This window comes from Microtus ochrogaster, unplaced genomic scaffold, assembly GCF_000317375.1.
Source record: "Microtus ochrogaster isolate Prairie Vole_2 unplaced genomic scaffold, MicOch1.0 UNK63, whole genome shotgun sequence".
Classification (NCBI taxonomy): domain Eukaryota; kingdom Metazoa; phylum Chordata; class Mammalia; order Rodentia; family Cricetidae; genus Microtus; species Microtus ochrogaster.
Window position 1 is genome coordinate 1,361,405 of NW_004949161.1, and position 7,756 is coordinate 1,369,160.

Below are 7,756 nucleotides of genomic sequence, written 5' to 3' on the forward strand. Positions count from 1 at the left end.
AAATATGTTAATTAGCTTTACTGAAACATTTTGCTATGTAATATACATGGATAAAATGTTACATTATATCCCATAAACAGTCACAATTATTATTTATAAACTAAAAATAAATGTAAAATATTACATTACGTTGTTACTACAGCATCACAGTGGGCAACCAAGGCACAGGTTATTGTTTTAGGTTGCTTATTACATGGTAGCACCTGAAAAAAGTTACACAATCCTTAGGTTTGATGTACCTTTAGCCAATAAGTTTTCCATTATGCATCACATTAATCATAAGCAGAATCCATTAAGAGCTAGGGGGTGTGTGAACCTCTGAAGTACAGTAGTTAGACAACTCCCCCTGTGTCGCAGCATGCTGTTTAGGAGCTCGGCTAGAACAATGCAAAGCTTTCCAGGGGCATTGTCCATGTACTGAGTGGAAACTAATAAACAGCCAAAGCTCAAGGAATAAGGGTGGTCTCCATTGGGCTTAGAGTCCTGATTTAGATTAATATCCAAAACAATAGATCATCAACTTCTCCAAATCTACAGCTGGAATTTCATCTTATTTCCATGCCGAGTCATGAACAGTGGCAGTCCTAACCAGATGCTACTCAAAGAGGACTAAGCTTTTATAATTCACTTTCTTTTACAGGCAGAATACAAAGAGATGCACTCTAGAATACACAATGGCTTTAGTCACTAAGGAATTTAAATGGGATCTTGAAGAATGTGGACAAATCCCGAGGAAGTAAGGACAAGCTGAGATGCTGTGCAACTGTTTAAGGGTTCCTAGTGCTGCATCTCGGCCACTAGCTGAATCTTGCACTAACACCAAATAGAGATGTGGAAAACACACTAAGTTGACTTAGGGGCTATGCACAGGAACCAAAAGGCAGGAAAGTACTAAACATTGCTGAGAGCATCCACCCCAGGAAGGACTTTACCTTCCAGGAGCTCTAGACTGGCCCCATCCCCAGTGCTCACATGGCTGACTTTATCCTCTGTGTTCCATTTGGCACAGCAAGTGGCAGTGTCTCCACCATTTATGATAGTAATGCAGCCCCTAGAAGTACTTTTACCAACTTATCCATGAGGGACTTGGTTCCCCTGGCAAAGGCTTCCCATTGAAAAACCCCAACAGGTCCATTCCAAACAATCTACTTGGCTCAAGTCACAGCCTCAGCATATTTCTTGCTGCTCTCAGGACCATAGTCCAATCCCAGCCAGCCAGCCAGCAGGTATACCAGAGGCCACAGTAGCTGGGCCAGTCTTGGCATTCTCATCAAATTTGTTAGCAGTGACAAAGTCAACAGGTAAGGTAATCTTCACACCATTTTTCTCAGCTTTAGCCATGAGATCTTTGACAATCTTGGTTCCTTCTTCATCATACAGAGAAGTTCCAATCTCCATGTTGTTGAACACCTTAAGGAAGGTAAAAGCCATTCCACCACCAAAGATCATCTCATTGACCTTGTCCAAAATATTATTGATCAGGTGGAACTTGTCTACAACTTTAGCTCCTCCCAATATAGCCAGGAAGGGTTGTTCTGAACTCTCCAAAGCTTTGGAAAAGTAGTTCAGCTCCTTCTTCATCAAAACTCCACTAGCCATTTGTGGCAGATTCACACCTACCATGGAGATGTGGGCTAGGTGTGTAGTACCATAAGCATGACTCATATAGACATCCACAAGTTTGGACAGTGAATCTTGGAAAGCATCAATTTTGGCTGCCTCAGCTTTAATCCTGTTCAGAGAAGCATCCTTTCCCTTCTTTTCTTCCTCCACATGAAAGCAGAGGTTCTTCAGCAGGATAACAGTGTCAGCTGCTGGGTTGGCACAGACATTTTCAACTTCTGGGCCCACATAATCCTTTAAGAAGAGAACATCCTCAAACTCACAGAGATCCACCTGCCTCTGCCTCCTCCAAAGCCACAGAGAAACCCTGTCTCAAAAAACAAAAACAAACAACAACAACAAAGAGAATATCCTTGCCCAGCAGAGATTTGAGTTCTGTGGCAACTGGCTCTAGGGAGTACTTGTCAGGCATGGGAACACCATCAGGTCAGCCCAAGTGGCTCATAAGGACAACTGACTTGTCTCCATTGTCCAAGAAGAATTTGATGCTTGGGACAGCAGTCTTGATCCTTTGGTTATTTGTTATCTCGTTCTTCACAGGGACATTGAAGTCCACCCTCATCATGACCTGCTTCCCCTTCAGGTCCAGCTTATCCAAAGTCAGTTTGTTAGAAAGCCTCATTTTGGGAAAATGGTAGGAGCAAGAGGCCCGGTCCTGAGGAAGAGTTCACAGAACATTTTAAGGTTTACTAAGTGATTATATCAATTCTATGCTATTACTAAAGAAGTGATTATTATCATTAATTCATATGGGTTCTCAGAGCCTTAAGTAGCGCTGAATCCAGCACTCACATTTGAGTCTTCCTATAAACAGTAAGTCAGACATATAGGAGGGAGAGTGGCAGACCTTCAGAAACTATTCCAAAGCTTCCTTCCCTTTCACAGATGATAGAAGAAGGTGTGAAACAATCCAAATTTACTTTTTTTTTATTTTGTGAGTACATAGAAACTTTCTTGATTTGCTTAAATCCATCTTATAAAAACTGCACCAAAAAAGTTTCCCATGCTAACTGTATTTCACCAAACTTGCTCTTTTACATCATGGTTCTTGTTAGTATTGACACAGACATATGTGTCATTAAAGAATCTGAAAATTGACAAGACATTTTGGTCTCTGCAAAAGTACATATTGTTGAGCATTAGTCCACTCTACTGAATCCTAATACCATCAAGTAACATCTTATATGCATATGTTTTAGGAGGACATTGTCTGTTCTTTTTCTAAATACTATTTTTGGTCAAAATTCTTTGAATTTCCTAAATATAGTCTTTTGGTCATAGTTATCTTCTACTTTCACCTCTAACTCTTTATAGCTCCACCACAATAGGTCCCTAGCTAGGGCGGGGCCTCAGGAACCCTTTCCCTATTCTTTGATTGGATTGATCTTGTGCAAATACACATAGCTGCTATAAATTGGCATTGATTTCTGGAAATGATCTAAAGATTTAATAAAAGCTGCCCTAGTTTATTTAGCAATAAAGAAGCATTTATAGAATGTTTACTCCATTGTATACATCAAGAGAGGCATGGAGCTAGATTATTATTCTAGGTACATCTGCACTCTCAAGTAATTTGAATACTATCTTTGGAGGTTTCTTGGAGGAGGGGCTGTTACCCAAATCTTTTCAAATGAACTTAAGCAAATCAAGAAAGTTCCTATGTACTTACATAATAAAAAGTCAATACAGGTTATTTTATGCCTCCTCCCAATGTCTGTGAGAGGGAAGAATAGTAGAAAAACAGTTTGCAGTAGACCAAGAAACCTTATGACTAAAGTGAGGCTAGCTAAGCAAAAAGCAAAGATTTAGGAAAATGGCAACAGGAGAGCTTTGGTTGTTGCTTGTGTAGTGCTCTGACATGAAGTTAATTGTGAACTAAGACACAGGTCTGGACATTGCCAAGATTACAGCAGCTTCTGCAGTAGTGCTTCTGTGAGATTCATGTTATTCCTTTACTTTGCTGTTGTCTATATAGTAAACATCATATAGTAAGCTGTTTCCACTGACTTACTTTCAGTTTCCATTTGGAGAACTAAGGATAGAGAGGCATATAAGTCATAAAACACAGACAAATTCACACTGAGGGACTAAAACACACACACTCAGACACATACAAACATACACTGTATTTGGTATCAGAGATACATTTAGAAATTAGTATATGTTTTTAAACAAGATGAAATGTTGTTAAAGACAAAAACAGCAGTGCACACACATTGTCTTTTTCTAGGACATGTTGAGGTTGTCCTCTGGCCTATACACACACACACACACACACACACACACACACACACACACATACACACACCTAGAACACAAACCCCACACCCATATACAAATACCACACATACACCACAACCATACATATACACATACCAAACACATACACACACATACCACCCACCCCTACACACACACACCCATACACATATACCACAAAACACATTACACATACCAAACCCATACATACACACCATGCCCATACATACTTACCACACATACGCACCACACATACCACACCCATATACACATCCATACACACACCACAGCCATACACACATTTCACCACACATTCACACATACACCATGCAAGCATGCAACACCCATACACACATAACACACATGCACACACCATACACACACATACGACATCCATACATGCAACACCACACACACACACATACCACATCCATAAACACACTGTACACACACACACATCATACCCATACACAACACACCACCCATGCACACATGAACACTTGCATATGAGTTTCAGAATCATTTGTTTACTTTTCTAAATATCACAGACAGGTTTGTCACCTTCCCTATTCCCTCCATATCTGCAGACTAGTCATGCTTTACCCTTCCAGATAATGTCTCCCTAAACTCTACTGACTCTGAGAAGCATGCCCCATGTTACAGCTGTTCATGCTCACAGCCTCTCCTGAGGAAGCTTCAGGAGAACAGTGAAGAACCCTGCTGTGTTGCAACAATGAAAATGAATTTGCATCTTCAGCCCCACAACCTTCTACAGGAACTGAAAGAATGCAAAGTGATTTCCTCACCCAACCCACATACAGGTTTTAATCAAAAATTATGTTTTGTATCCACCTGGTGCACTCTTCTTGTGAAGAATTTATTATTAGATTGGCAACTCCCCCAAACACTAAATAAAAGAATAAAGAACAGCTTGTGCTGCATGGTGTATTGGAGGCCTCTCCACATGCTGTATGAGCTCCAGTGTATTACCTTATTTTACAGCAATACTGATGTCTTTGTCAACCCTTACTTTGGAGTCAGGCAAACAGAACTCTTATTTCAACATAAATTCAATTTACATGGCATAGATGTTAACAGCCTGATTTTCAGAGCTGCTTTGCCTGCTGGGATACCCTCACATTGGCACAGTCTTCCCATTCCCCATGCAAAATGATATTCCATAATTAGTGTAAACAGGCCTTAAAGCCTATTGAAAGTGTCAGTCACTATGAGTTCAGTAGTCAAGGTGTTGCCATATCCAGGTTAGGACACAGCAGATGAGTATGTGCTCTCTCCCCATGTTGACACCTGAGTAGCAAAAATATGCCCTGAGTCAGAAAAGGATAGATGCTTTAGGCTTGGAAATAACATATTTTGCAATGCAGAAATGACCATGGATCTATCATTTCAGGGTAAGAAGAAGAGAAGAAAGAGTGCATATGGTGCTAAGAGCATGTTCTTAAGAGGAAATAATCCACACACCTTGGAAGTTCTGTTTATTGAACATCTACTTTGTACTAGCTACTTGATCTGAGGCAATGAGCAACAAAATTTAAGACCCACTAAGGAATGTATATCCTACACAGAAAATTCACATCTTTGCCTGGAATTATCTGAGAACACCATGACTTGACTTAGTCTGACTCTTCAGGTTATTATGAAAAAAATATTGTTTCAAGTGGGTACTCATAAAAAATGAAAACCATACTTCTCTCATGTTGGGACACTAAGAAATCCAAAAATCAAAGTGCCCAAGAGATTTGATTACTGATAAGGATACATTTCCCAACTCTGGGTATCTTGTGTTCTCACATGGTAGAAGGAGCTCTTTGGGGACTCTGGAAGATTTATTTTTCATTTCATGTGTATATGTGTATTTATGTGGGGCATGTGTTGTAGGGAGAGGCTGCTTGTTTGTCCTGGGTGCCCTGCTAGCTTAATCCCAAAATAACCATGCAGAAACTGTATTAATTAAATCACTGCTTGGCCTGTTAGTACTAAGTTTATTGGCTCATTCTTACATTTCAGTTTAACCCATTTCCATTAATCTGTGTATTGCCACGTGGCAGTGGCTTACTGGGAAAGATTCTAACCAGCGCCTGTCTTGGGAGGAGGAGCCATGGCGTCTCTCTAACTCTGTTTTCTTCCTCCCAGCATCCAGTTCTGTTTTCCACACCTACCTAAGTTCTTCCCTATCAAAAGGCCAAGGCAGTTTCTTTATTCATTAACCAATGAAAGTAACACACAAACAGAAAGACCTCCTACACCATTTCCTCTTTTCTGTTTAAAAAAAAAGGAAGGATTTAACTTTAACATAGTAAAATTAATATAACAAAACAGGTATCAATCAAAAACTATAGTTACAATATTTATATCTATTTTATCTTTTATAATAACTGAGGAAAACTATAATAATATATTATTATTCTTCAACTCCATCAAAGACTCCAGAAGAATATATTACCTAAGTAAACAGGAAGTACATTACAAGCAACTTCTAAAATTCTAAAATTGACAGAAACATCTCACTGCCTGGACAGTCACCCAAAGTTCTTTTGAAACATTGGGGCATCCATCTTCAACCCACAGGCCCATAGTATTCAGCAGACTTTTCCATGAGGCAGAAAAATTCAAAGACAGTTCAGTCACTTTCTTTTGTATTCTACAGAATGTCTTGCAGACCCTTTCATGAAGCAGGAACCCCGAAGGATCATGTCACCTTTAGGCAAGTTCAGCAGTCATCTCTTTGTGGGTACTTCATATCCAATGAAGCAGTCCAGGCAAGAACAGTGCCCTGCCCAAATGGCCAAGGAGCCTCTTCAATGACCATCTTTCTCTTGAAGTAATTGGTGCTGCCAGTAGCAGATGTGTCTCATTGTCATGAAAAGTCCTAAATTCTTAAATGTTTTAAATGCCATATTCTGAGGGTCTCTGAAAGATTTGAAGAATACCTATCTAACTAAAATATATCTCTATTTATCTAGAAAATCTAACTAATATGACTACAAGCTTGACTATTATAGATGACTACCTATTAACCTATATTTCTTAATTATACATTACATTTTTAAATGAGCTACACAATCATAATACCTTAATCAAGATCAGAAATACTTATACACATAACAAAATTGACCTTAAATTTGTATCAATAGGCCAGGAGAGCCAACATTGGGGTGAGTTTCTGACCCCGTGGCGGCAGCCAGGGACAGGGAACTCAGAAGTTCCTCAACCCCCTATCCTTCCTGGGCTCCCTGCAAGGCCTCTACTCCCTACTTACTGCCTGTTTCTTCCTATCCCACCCAGCTTTCATCCAGAACCCTCCCCAATTCGGCCCCACTGTCCTCTTTGATCACCCAGCCCAGCCTGTCTGGGCACTGGGTCGGAATCCTCAGGGCACCCAAGCGGGCGGGAGTTCCTTTGTTTCTATAGCCTGCCTGCACCAAGCAAGGTAGGCTCTTTGTTTACGAGCTACCCATCTAGCACGGAGACCTGATCTCTAGGCGCCAGGAGCGCCAACATTGGGGAGAACCATCACTGGGGAGAGCCAGCACTGGGAAGGTACATCAGTAGGCAAGGAGACCTGATCCGGTAAAAGAAGATCCATAAGGGAGCATTTGGAAGAAGAGATGGGCAGACACCAATGCAAGAATTCACCCAACATGATGAAAAGCAACATGAAGCCACCAGAAACCAGTGACCTCACAACGGGAGGACATGAACACCTTAATCAAGAAGAAGTAGAAAAGACTGACTTCATGAAAGTGATTGACACCCTTAAACAGCATGTAAAAAACGCCCTTATAGAAATGGATGAGAAATATACCAGATAGTTTGAGGAATTGAATAAATCAGTGAATGATACCCTAGAAAA

At 40.3% G+C, this 7,756-nt stretch overlaps 1 pseudogene; it reads right to left on the minus strand.

Moving 5' to 3' along the window:
- Window positions 1–891: 891 nt before the first annotated feature.
- Window positions 892–2,245, minus strand: LOC101982852 (annotated as a pseudogene).
- Between the last annotated feature and the right edge of the window lie 5,511 nt (window positions 2,246–7,756).